Raw genomic sequence first — 13,403 nt, 5'->3', positions numbered from 1 at the left:
GGACCTTTTCTTCACCAGGACTTGTGCTCGATGCATTAGTGACTTCAAGATCTCTTTAAGATTCACTATCCACCTGCTCCCCTTCAGCACCGTAGGAGAGCTCTCTGCTCAGCAGCTCAGCTCTCAGCTTTTTGAGTCATTGGGGACTTCTCTTTGCCTTTCATCCTTCTGCTTTTGTGCTTTTCTATAAGATCTCTCTCTATCCTGCTGCCCCAATTCTAGTCTTTCACAGTCTCTGAAGTATACTTGGTGATGGCCTGAAGTGCACTGGAGTGATTTCTCTTGGTTCTCCTGCTCTGCTCCTTGCATTCTGTGGGTTCCTACCTTGTACTAAGTGAGGGCCCGGGTGCTTCAAGGAAAATTCCCTTCACTCTCCTGCCCCAAATGCAGCTTTCAGTGGAGTGGATCACTACATTTAACTTGGAGAAGGTGCTGAAAGTCTCAAGGAGAATATCTTTGCTTTCCTCCAGCCTTCCTGCTTTGCCCCAGCCCGCAACACACTACCAGTCCCTTTGCATTCAGGGCAAACCCTTGGGAAAGTGTAGTGCTCTCTGGCCAGGGCTTTTCAGGATTCTAATTCACCCCCCAGCTCATACCCAGTCATTACGATTTCTTTTCACCTACAGTGAATTCTTCTTTCTCTTCTCCCTTCCGCAGTGGTAAAGGCGGCCATTCCTCTATTTTCTCCTAGGAAGGATTTATCACTTTCTCTGATTTTCAGCTCATTTAGCTTTCTTTGCCTCCTTGACTCTGATGGGTTAAAAAAAAAAAAAGATGATTTTTGTGGTTTATCTTGTTTGTTCTCATTGTTAAGACCTTGCAACTTTCTATATCTTATCTGGCAGCAGAAGTCTCTCCCCACCTTCAATTTTAATGAATGCACTTTGAGCTCTAACTTATAGATGTTCTCACACATGATTTTCAAAGTTCTACTGAACTTCCAGATACAGTTTTTGTCTAAGTTGATCCAAAGATTCTTATTTAACAAATTAAACTTAGTTTTACTATTAATGGGAATATGAGAATAAAAGATGAAGCAAAGGAAAGGGAAGAGGATGAGTAATTGTTAGGTGACTGCTATAAGCCAAGCATATCAGACACATTTGTGGTATTCTCTTTTTTAATACTGATCACAACCCTATATTACTGCCTCCACTTTACAGCTAGGAGACTCAGGTCTCGGAAACTAAATTGCCTGTTCTCACCCAGAGTGTAACTAAGACAGGATAGAATCTAAGCCCAGTTTTCTCTGATTTCACATCTTGTGCTTTCTTTCCTAGAATGTTATATGCTCAAGACAAGAATGTGTGTGGGGAAGAGCAAGGAAATCCTGTAGTCAGTAATGGGTGACCAGGTTGGAGAGGTAATACAGAAGCAGATCAATTTTAGTTGTAGATGTTTGAAATTGACCTCAAAGGCAATTGGTATCATTTCAATTTCCTGGATTGTGGTGGGAATATGAGAAAAGTTTTTCTGGAAACACTGGCAGAGTCCAGAGCTGGTTGACTTAGTCTCCACACTGTGTGCATCACCAATCTAAAACCAAATGAACATCTAGTCTAGTAATAACCACATGCTTGTTTGCAAATGCAGCTTAGAAGTAGATCCTCTAACCTCCCCTTCCCACCAGAGTGCACCCTGGCTCCACTCCTCTGTAGGCATTCTAGAGCTGTCCCTGCCAAGCCGGGGTGGACTGGACAGACAGGAGGAGGGGCCAGAGCTCTATATAGAGGCCCTTGCCAGAAACCAGGTAGCTGACCTTCTCATTGGCAATAGGCCGAGAGTTTCCCACTGGGCTTTATGAGGGTAGTAATATGAGGCATGTAATTTCCTTGAAATCAAGTGCAGAAGTTATAGCTGCTATTCGAAATACATGCTGGGTTTAAAATTCGCTTTCACATATTCCTATATTGTGTGTCATTTTTCATGCAGTTGAAACTGAAGAGGCAAAGTCCCAAAATTTAAAAAAAAAAAATTCCACATCGTAAAAACCTTAGTCAACACTTTTCCTTATTCTCATAGAGTTAATGAACTTACTTATTAATATTTTTGTAGCACAAATCAAACATGATAACCCTTCATTTAACTACTTCTCCCTGAGCAACAGAAGCTTTAAACTACAATGCACATACCTTAAAATTCTATGTGCCCTTTGGGAAAATATATGTGCTTGCTCCCTCTGTGTTTAGAAGCCCCCATAAACAGTGTGGTGTGTCTGCCACTATTACCATCTGGTAGCTGACATCAACTCCCTCTCTGGTTTCCTCCAACAAGGTGCCTTATATGAACACTTGTAGTAACACTTGACAGGCTTTGGTGACACAGTGGGAATTAGGCTCAGTTCCTTTATTTTCCTGCCTCTCTGGTGGAGGTTTCTCAGAATTCAGGCAAGTCTCAGCTTTAGAGAACTCATAACAGCTTAGCTGGAAGGAAGCAAGCATGGAAATGGCGATGAATTCATTCTCCACAGGCCTATTCATTCTCACATGCTGTGAGAGATAACCAGTGACCAGAGAGCACTCGGGCGCCCTTAATGACTTAGAGCTGCATTAGTCAGCATATTTTCAGCATGTTTTTCATCTTTAGTACACTTACTTAATCGAGCATCAGAGAAGCCATGATAGAATTAATATTCAAGCAAAGCTTTGGATTAGGAAACGAATAAAAGCCAAATGGCTCCCTTGTTGTTCTGCTGAGTGGTGATCATCATTTTATACAGTAGCCAGATGTCCAGCTTTGAGAGCATGTTACTCAAAAAGAATAAAATCAGCTTGATTTTCAGAAGGGAGCAAATGATGGGTCAGATTTGTCTGTTTCATTGATGCAGGGGAATAGAAGAGCGTGAAGCATGGCAAGACGGCCAATGCAGCAGGGGGACGTGTCTCACTCATTCAAGAAAAACGTAGAGGGAAGAACACTGACTCAGGAGAGGAGACACCTGAGTTCAAATCACTCCTTTGCTCTTTAGTAGCTATTCAGCATTGACAAGTGATCTAGGTCTCTGAAAATCAGATTTTAAATCTGTAACATAAAATAACATATACCTGATAGAGATGTGATGAGAATTAACCAGAATACAGTTAGGAGATTGAAATAGGAACTTAATAAAAGGTAGCTAGGTCCGAGTGACTGCTGTTTAGATCAGAATAACGCTCAAGATCAGTCAGTGTGATTATGTCCCATGGGGTCAAAATGAGGCTCAGTGTCAATGGGACAATGGCCCTTTTGGTCAGAATGAGGCTCAAGGACCTCAGAGCTCTAAATCTCTATTGGATAAGACAAATCAATATAAGCCAGATAGAAGATTGGAGACTAGATAGACATGTATCTAAGTGGACAAGCCTTAGAACTGAATCATCTGCAAGAAATGAGAGAAAATCAAGGTAGAGATAAAAAAGAGATCAAAGATGGGGTATGTGTGGAAAATGGGCATGTAGCATAAATCAAATACCCAGTCAAGCATCAAGACTTCCATGTCAGGTCCTGACAGGTGAGTGGCACATCATCAGAGACATTCAGGCAGCCAACTGACATTGGAAAGTAGGGACCAACCCACCCCATTTAAATGCAATTCACCCACATTCCTGGGGAGATATTATCATCGAGGGGAAAATAGCAGAAATAATTCAAAGCTCAATTTAAAATTTGATGGTTCTTGAAACCGTATATAACACTGTCCCTTCAGAAAGACTAGAACTTTTTGTTCTTTCTCAGAAGGATAGGTAAATAACTATCACATTCTTCCAACTTTCAAAACTTGGCTGTCCTTGACCATTGTCGCCTGCCATATTCCATGTAAGGAACTTTGAGATTGTGGTGACACTGTATTTTACTTGCCACTGTACCTGCAATACTTAACATACCTCCTGCATGTAATTCCTCAATGTTCAGCTGGAAGGATGGATGGGTAGTTGGATGGATGGATGGATAGCTGAATATATCATTATTCCTCTGTCTAGATTATCTTTTCCTGCCTTTCATTCAAAATCAATCCTCCCTTTCTTCAAAGACCTCAAATTATCTTCAAAGAAACAGATCCTTGCTTCTTTCCTGATGGTCCTACAGTACTTGGCTCATATCTGCTAGAATGCACAGTGTGTCCATCATTTTTTCTGTGCCTATCTCCCCTCATTTCTACCAGATTACGAGCTCCTAAATGGTAAGGACTGAATCTTATTCATGTTTAACTCCCTAACTGGGGTTAACTTAATACCAGGCATGACACCAAGTTATAATTTGAAAACTAAAGGCCTAGGAAAAATCTTGACAGCAACCAGAGAGAAATGACAAATCACACGTGGGGGAACACCAATTTAAATGATAGTGAATTTCTCATCTGAAACCACAGATGCCAGAGGAAGTAACATAATATTCTTCAAGTACTGAAATGAAAAAAACAAAACAAAACTGTCCATTTCAAACTTTGTATCTGGTGATATTATCCTTCGGGAATTAAAGGGAAATAAATGCACTCTCAGACAATGGAAAACTAAAAGAAAGTATTGCTAGCAAATTTATTCTTTAAAATTTAACCAAAGGAAATTCTTCTAACAGAAAAGAAATGATAAAAGAAAGAATCTCAGGGGCACCTGGGTGGCTCAATCAGTTGGGTGTCTGCCTTTGGCTCAGGTCATGATCTCGGAGTCCTGGGATCAAGCCCCACATCAGGCTCCCTGCTTGGCGGGGACTCTGCTTCTCCCTCTCCCTCTGCCCCTCCCCCCCAGTCATGCACTCTATCTCTCTCTCAAATAAATAAAATCTAAAAAAAAAAAAAGAAGAAGAAGAAAAAAAGAATTTCAGAGCATCAGGGAAGAAGAACAATGGAAAGGGTAGAAATATGGGCACTTACAAGAGCCTAACCTTTTCCTTATGAGTTTTATGAATAATATTTGATGATTAAAACAAAAATTAGAACATTTGATATTCAAGACAATGATGTTTTAAAGTGGGAAAGGGAAGGGACGTAAGTGAAATTCAGGTTTCCATACTTCACTTGAAGCATTAAAGTGTTGATACCAGTAGACTGCTATGTTCTGAATGGATGTTTCAGAATGGATGTTTTTATGAGTGTTTATGTCTAAGATTAACATTTCAGGCAGTGGACTTTCACTAACCCAGCTCGTCCTCCATAATGTGGGTGGGCCACATCCAATCGGTTGAAGGCTCTAATTGAACAAAAATAACCTCCCCCAAGTAAGGAGATTCTGCTGGTAGATGGCCTTTAGACTTGAATGGCCTGAGTCTCTAGTCTGACAGCCCACCCTGAATATTTTAGACATGCCAACCTCCATAACCATGTGAGCAAAGTCCTTAAAACAAACTCCTTTCTATATGTATGTTGGTTCTGTTTCTCTGGAGAATCCTGGCTAATACAGAGATATGCTCAGTCTCTAAATAAATGAAGGTGGAATTCTAAAACCTGCTCAACTGACTTGAAGGAAAGGCAAGAAAAAAGAAACAGAAGAACAAGAATCAGAGGAAACAAAAAGAAAACAAATAAGAAAATATCAGAGTTAAATGCTAATCTATCAATAATTATCTTAAATGTAAATGGTCTAAATATTTCAAATAACAGAGATCTGAACAACCTCTACCCAATTACATGATGCTTATAAGAAACTCACTTCCAATTCAACAATATAGATAAGGATGGAAGGATGGAAGAAGATATGCACTGCAAACAATTTTTAAAAAGTAGGAGTGTCTATATTAATATGACAAAATAGACTTTACAACAACAACAAAAATTTGGTAGAAACACAAAGGAGCATTACAAATAATAACAGGATTAATATACCAGGAAGACATAACGATCCTAATAGCCTAAGTACCAAATGATAGTCTCAGACACAAAAAGCACAAACTAATAGAATTGAAAGGAAAAATAAACAAATCCACAACAAAAGCTGGAGACTTAACACTCCCATCTCTGCAACTAGACAAGAACTTAGCAAAGAAATTGAAGATCCGAACAACACAATCAACCAACAATATCTAACTGAAAAACATAGAACGCTCCATACACATTTTTTTCAAGAAATCATAGAACATTCACCAAGATAGATTGTTTCTTGGGCCATAAAACAAACCTCCAAATTTAAAAGAATTGAAATTATGCAAAGTGTGCTCTCCAACCACAGTAGAATCAAACTCGAAATCAACAACAAAAGACAATAGAAAAATCTGTAAACATGTGGAAATTAAATAACGCACTTTTAAACAACCTATGGGTCAAAAGGGAAGTCTCAAAAAAGTTTTAAGTACCTACAATTAAATAAAAATAAAGCTACAGCACATCAATATATGTGGAGTGCAGCTAAAGCAGTGCTGAGAGGGAAATTTATATCATTAGTGCTTACATTAAAAATGAAGAAAGGTCTCATCAGTAACCTAAGTTCCTACCTCAAGAAACCAGTAAAGGAAGGACAAGATAAATCCAAAGCAAGCAGAAAAGGGGAAGTAATACACATAAGAGCAGAAATCAATGAAATTGAAAATAGGAAAACAATAGAGAAAATCAATGAAACAAAAACTGGTTCTTTGGGGAAAAGGTCAATAAAATTGAAGGCCTTTAGCAAGATTGACAAAAATAGAAGGCACAAATCACCAATATCAAGAAAGAAACAGAGAATGTCTCTACATATCCTACAGCCATTGAAAAGATAATAAAGGAACAACTTTATGCTCATACATTCAATAACTTAGAAGAAATGGACCAATCCTTGAAAACCACCGACTGCCAAAATTTAACCAAGATGAAACAGCCGTGGAATCAGTAAAGAAATTGAATTTGTAATTTGAAGGCTCCCCAAAGAAATTTCTAGGCTCAGATGGTTTTAATGGAAAATATACTAAACTTCTGAATAGGACAACACCAGCTTATCATAGTTTCCTACCAGAAATTAAAGAAAAAGGAATAATTCCCAAATCATTATACAAGGTCAGCACTAATTAGATAGCAAAACCAAAAAACCACTAGCACAAAAGACAGTACAGAAGGGAACTCTCTCTTTGTATTATTTCATGTGTATCTACAATGATCTCAAATAAATGAATAACATTATCTCTTATTTCAATAAGCACTTACTAAGTTATTTGGCAGTTAATTTCTGAAATATTAACTGTGTTTTATATTTTAATTTTTAATCCAATGAGAATAAATGATGACAGAATTTGTTATTGATTAATTCGATAATCTTCTGTTACAAAGAGCTAAAAGGTGTTCAGAGCTGCCGAAAGCAAAGACATGGACACCTATTTACTGGAAAATATTGATCCGAAACAGTTATTTCTCCTCTCTAAGGGCTGAAAGAGACAACCAAAGAGATCCAGCAAGATGTCCGGGATAAAACCAGCATGCAAATTTTCAGTGAGCTTGCTTTCATGCTCTCTCTCTCCTCCTTGATTGAGGGAGCCCCATCACCCCTCAACAGAGAAACTGCCTTAGATTGATTTTGGGAGGCAAATATTTCAAGTGCACACTTGATAGGCTATTGACTAAAATAAATTGTCTGGAAATGTTCATCACTGTGATCATTCTCATTCGTAAAGATTGAATATTTGTGATTAAAATGAAAATATATTCATTTAAAGCTAGTTACCATTAGGCATCCATCAGGAATGAAGCCAGAAGCCAATTGAGCCACACATCAGAGGGCTCTTGGACCTACAAATCATGTCATGGACACAATGGCCCCTTGCACTTACACTGGGAGCACAGTAAGCCAAGGGTCCATGACTTCAACACTGCACATATGTGGCTGTTATTTAGAGCTCTCTGAGGTATAGATTTACATTACCATCTGCCATCTCAGTTGCTGTTTACATCTGCTTTAAAAGGAGGGTGGTGGGCATAATCAATTAAAGTGTGCGTAGAAAGCCCTGGGGGGAAAAAAAAAAACACTGCAACTACAACCTGAACTTGGGATAAGTACACATGTCTATCCAAAGAGGAAATAAAGAATTCATACTCTCTTCTCTCTTTGAAATATTCCCTTTGATTTGGGGAAATTATGTGACAAAAGAGTGTTTTAAAATTCCTAACACAGTTCAGCTTCTCTGAAGAGCTTCAGAAATATTCTCAACTATATATGTTCTAAAATTTATTGGTAAATGTATTGGTAAATGAGACTTGATATAAATTTAAAACTTTTCTCTAGGGGCGCCTGGGTGGCTCAGTTGGTTAAGCGACTGCCTTCGGCTCAGGTCATGATCCTGGAGTCCCAGGATCAAGTCCCGCATCAGGTTCCCTGCTCAGCAGGGAGTCTGCTTCTCCCTCTGACACTCCTCCCTCTCATGCTCTCTCTCTATCATTCTCTCTCTCTCAATAAATAAATAAAAATCTTTAAAAAAAAATAATAAAAATTTTCTCTATGAAAGACTCTGTTAGGAGTTTGAAAAGACAGCCCATAAACTGGGAGAAAACATTTGCAAACTGTATTTCTTATAAAGGGCCAGTATCTAGAATACATAAGGAATTTTTAAAGCTCAACAGTAAAAAAAAAAAAAACAATCCAATTAAAAAATGGGCAAAAGACATGAAGAGATATTTCACCGAAAAAACATGCAGATGGCAAATAAGCCCATGAAAAGAGGTTTTACATCACTAGTCTACAGGGGAATGCAAATTAAAACCACAATGAGATACCACTACACCTATACCTATGAGAATGACTTTAAACAATTGTAACAACACTGAATGCTGGCAGAGAAACTGGATCTCTCATAAATGGCTGGCAGAAATGTAAAATGGTGGAGCCACTTTGGAAAACAGTTTGGCAGTTCCTTGTAAAATTAAACATGCAACTGCCACACAAGCCAGCAATTGCACTCCTGGGCATTTATCCCAGAGAAATGAATACTTATGTTCATACAAAAGCCTATACATGAATTTTTATAACAGCTTTATTTGTAATAGCCAAACACTAGGAACAATTCAGATGTCCTACAACAGGTAAATTGTCATGTGTTGGCACATACCATGGAATACTAGGCAGCGATTAAAAAGGAACAAATTACTGATGCATGAAACAACTTGGATGAATAGCCAGGAATAAAGCTGAGTGCAGAAAAATAGCCAAATTCAAAAAATTTCATACTGTATGATTCCATGTATATAACATTTTGGAAATAACAACAGTATAGAAATGGAGAATAGATTAGTGGTTGAGGGAGTTAAGGAGTGGGTGGGAGCAGGGAGAACGAGGAAGGGAAGGGGAGGCAGGTGGGTGTGACTATGTAAGAGCAGCATGAGGGATTCTTGTGGTGATGGGATGATCCTGTATCTTGAGTGTATCAATACCAAAATACCGTTGAGATACTGTCCAATAGTTTTGCAAGATAACATCATTGGAAGAAATTGCTTAAAAGGTACAGGAGACTTCTCTGTATTATTTCTTACAACTGCATGTGAATCTAAATTATCTCAAAAAATGTTTAATTTAAAAAAAGAAGTGAAGAGTTTAGGAAAAGTGTATTTTTTCCACTCAAGTTTGGAAATGAAGATGCTGCTAACCACACTGGCCAAAAAGGCTGTTGATAAGAAGATAAAGCAGGCGGTTGGGAATAGAGAACTGCTTCTAGGGACTTTCATTTAGCATCCAGAGTCCCCCTTCCTAGCCAGGAGCATTACCTTTTGGCAGCCTCCATCCCTTTCCAGGAGATTCCAACAAGAACCAAGACAAACGAATCCAACAAGGAAGCCTGTTCTGGCAGATTTGTGACCGTGGCCTCTGCATAAATTCTCACCCTAGGAGTCAACCTCAGGATGAGTTTCATATGGTTCCAGCCCTATTATTTGGGATGCTGGCAAATGCAAAGGGGGAATCAGCCACTCCATACTGGTGACCAGCAGGTGGTTGAAGCCAGCGAGTGGCCTTTGAGAACCGCGCTGCATGCAGCCTCTGGAAAGAAAGGAAACCACATGTGTGGTTTGTACTGTACCTCATCTATGAGAACGCACCTCTTGGGCATCATTGGTGGGTGGTCTCTTGGCTGCCCTCAGGGGTCTCAAGCCCCTCCCGCTGATCCCCACCTCATCCCCTAGACTAACCTCCCTGCTCTTCATGCCCAGACCACAGACTACGAACTCCTCTGCTCGGCACAGGACATTTCCTCCAGTGAGCTTGCCCCAAACACAGAACCTCCCTCTCCATATGACAGCACATCACACTGCCAGCCTCGCTTCAGCACCCTTTGCTCCCCCTGCCCTTTCCCGGACTGCATATGAATTCCGCATATTAGAACATTTGCTTTGGTTCCTTTGAAGGAGCAAATTTTCCCTGGCCTCCATACCCACCCCAGATGGTGAGGGCTGCTTTCTTCACTATGCGCTGTTCTTTCTGAAATGCTCTCTTTGGCAAGCAGTGCTGCAAACAGGTTAAGAGCAAGGACTCTACATCCCATTGCCCAATGCAAACTCTAGCCTTACCATTTACTAGCAGAGAGGTCTTGTGCAGATGATTTATCAACTCAGCGCCCCATCAGTGAAAGGGGGATGCGGACAGCCACTTCTCTGGCAAGGCTGTTATGAAGATGAAATGAGTCCGGACGTGTAAAGAAGAGTGCCTAGCCTTCGGGAAGCCTTCTGTAAATGTCAGCGATTGCTATTATTCTTCTCACCCTGATACTACTCTAAGGGGCCCGGTTGGTGAGTGAAAGTACTTTGAATTTACACTCAAGTAGATCTGAGGGTTAAAATTAGCTGAGTCACCTTTTGGGCAAGTCACTTAATATGACTGTGCCTCAGCTTCCATATTTGCAAAGTCGGGCCAAAAAACAAACAAACAAAAAAACAAAAAACCCTACTGCGTAGGGTGGTTCTAGCTGGCTTGTCTAGATCTCTCCAGCCTTGCACACTAGGTACTCAAAGCACAACTCCGTATTGTGTTTTTGAAATGGACAATTATTGCAGTTGGTAGCAGAGACAGTGAGATTAGTCCTCTTTCCCTCTCCATCCCCCTTGCCCTGGCGCCTGTGAAATGGAGCATCCCCATGGCAACAGCGGCAGCTGGTCCCTAGATAAGAGGAACTGGAGCCGGGCAGCAAGCAGCGGCTGCAGCAGAAGAGCCGGCCCAGCTTCAGGGAGGAGGCTTGCCCTCCCCATCTCTCGCCTCATCCCAGCGCCTGCACTCATTGGTAAGTGTTTCCAATTTTTACTCCAAGAACTTTCCTGGCAAGAAAAGCAAATTTCCAATAAGTTACAGCTTCCTTATGGTTGCTGGGACAAAGAGGGCTGCAGCTGGTGGAGCAAGGGCGGGGAGGGGGGCCGTGGAGGGAGCAGGGGTGCAGGGGTGTGCTTTCTGGAGCAAGGCTAAACTGGGGCTAGGTGGGGAGCAGGAAAAGGCATCACCTTCAAGACATTTTTTCTAAGGGAGGTAGAGTCTTGAATTCTGTGAGAGTCAGAATTCTTGCAAATTAAATTGCTAAGTTCCAGAGAGGAATATTGGTGTATCTGCATATTCTCACAGTGTAGGAGGCTGGGGCGAGTGTGCTTACCAAAAAACCCTTTCTGTGCCCTACTTCAAGGAAGAGTCACTCCTAGGAGGAATACTGCAAATTTAGTCTTTTAATGAACAAATCTGATTTTAAAACGTAGTACTTTTTGACCTGAATTAAATCCTCTAGTTAAAAAGAGCTTTGACAAAGGATATGAATTGTACATAATCAGATACCACACTGGGCTGTAGACATAACCTAACTTTTTATTCCATCAGGTAAATCCAGAGCTGATTACTTTGGGGAAATTCTTTAGAATTTTTTAGAATTTCATTACGACTAAGCCACGTTTCAGTTCGCTCCTAAGAATCAGTAGTACCATGTTCCCCAGACTTGGAAAGGGGGGGCCCTGCCATTGGTTTTTACCTTGGATCGCTCTAATCTCATTATTAGCTTTGGAGAAGGCCAGGGATGGGGCCAGGAGATGGCTCCAATGGTTCAGTGAAGATATGCATGCCATAATCACAAGGGGAGGATGACGAAGAACAAACAAAGCAACCTACACTTCTTAAAGTGTCAGCATGTGCTGGGATCTGGGCTGGAAACTCTACACACGCTGTATTGTGAATACTGTCAATCCTGGAGAAGAGCCACTATCAGCCCATTTTACAGATGTGGAAACTAAGTTTTCAGGAGGGCATACCACTTTCCCAAGTTCACCCAGCTAGAGAGTGGTACAAGTAACCAAACATTTGCTTCTACCCCATATTGCACCAAATGCTTGCAGTCAGTGGCCTTGAGTTAAACTTCATATTCTAACATCCAACTAAGGAACTTACTCGGTATTTAGAGAAAGGACAAAATTCCCAAACCTACTTCTGACCTCAGACTGAACTGACCAATGTTTTTTAGCTGAGGAACTGATATTCCTGCCCTAAACTAGGAGCTGGCTCTGTGCTGATGGAGGCTGGCTCCCCCTCCCACCCTGTCCTCAGCTGCAGCCCCTGCTCCGGCTTGTCTGTCCTTCTGCAGTCTGGTGGAGTTCCTTCCCAGTCCCCTGATCTCCCAGTTCCTGTTCTCAGAAGAGAAGGTGACTGGTCTTCATCAGCTACAGAGCAATGGCTGCCATGGATGGAGTACCCGCAATGTGCAAAGCCGGGAGGTGTTCTAGTTAACCCTTATAGTAGCTCTGTGAGGTAGATGCTGTTATCTCTATTTTACAGGTAGGAAAAGGGAGGCTAGGAAGGGGATAGGGGAACAGAGAGGAACCTATGTCTCTGGGTGCCTATCGACGGGCGCACCACAAGGATGCTAGGCTTTGCTCATTCTAGCATAGCAGCTGTCACTTGTAGAAGAAAGGGCAAACATGATTATATCGTACTTGGGCTCCATTTACCCTCACTACATCACGAAGATTTAGCTACTTCATCAAAGTCATGCAGCTTTTTCAGTAGAGAGCTGAGATTTTACCTAGATCCCCTGGAACTCGAAAACTCAGATTCAAATTAAATAACCCGCTATTGAGCACACAGGAGCGGCCATGTGATCCAAGTACAAAGAAGAGCTGACTGTGGGTGGAGAAAGGGAGAGGGGGACCATTGCCAGAGGGGACCTAGAGTAGAAGGCAGGAGGCCTGGGTTCGAGTGATCACTCTGACTCTGAGTGGGCTACTGATACTAGGTGACCTCAATGTCTTTGGGCCTCAGCTGTCCTTCCGGAGAATGAATATTTCTTGACTAGGTCCTCCATGGGGTGATTTCCAGCATAGAGTCAAGGACAGAGCCCACGATTTTCTGCCCAAAGAGGAGGAAGATTCGTTAAGTAGGTGCACAGGCCGTATTTGAGGTTGTCACTTCACCTCTAGGCCTCAGCACTGAGCCCACTCATCCCGACTGATGGTCCATAACCCCCTTCTCTGCTCAAGCAGGTGGGGGCTAGCCACCCAAGTGAGCATCATATGGTCCCAG

General features: G+C 41.3%; 1 protein-coding gene across 1 annotated transcript in view; it reads left to right on the top strand.

The window, feature by feature from the left end:
- The first annotated feature begins 11,061 nt into the window (after positions 1–11,061).
- The window catches only part of PPP1R17 (protein phosphatase 1 regulatory subunit 17), a 17,521-nt gene continuing 15,179 nt past the window's right edge, over positions 11,062–13,403 (top strand). The window contains exon 1 of the mRNA XM_006742604.3: positions 11,062–11,136. The gene's annotated coding sequence lies outside the window, so the exon portion shown is untranslated. The remainder of the gene's footprint in view (positions 11,137–13,403) is intronic.

The sequence above is a fragment of the Leptonychotes weddellii genome, chromosome 12 (genome assembly GCF_054177405.1).
Source record: "Leptonychotes weddellii isolate Sample4059 chromosome 12, ASM5417740v2, whole genome shotgun sequence".
Classification (NCBI taxonomy): Eukaryota; Metazoa; Chordata; class Mammalia; order Carnivora; family Phocidae; genus Leptonychotes; species Leptonychotes weddellii.
Note: the sequence above shows the minus strand (reverse complement) of the source record. Positions and strands in the feature narration are given on the sequence as shown.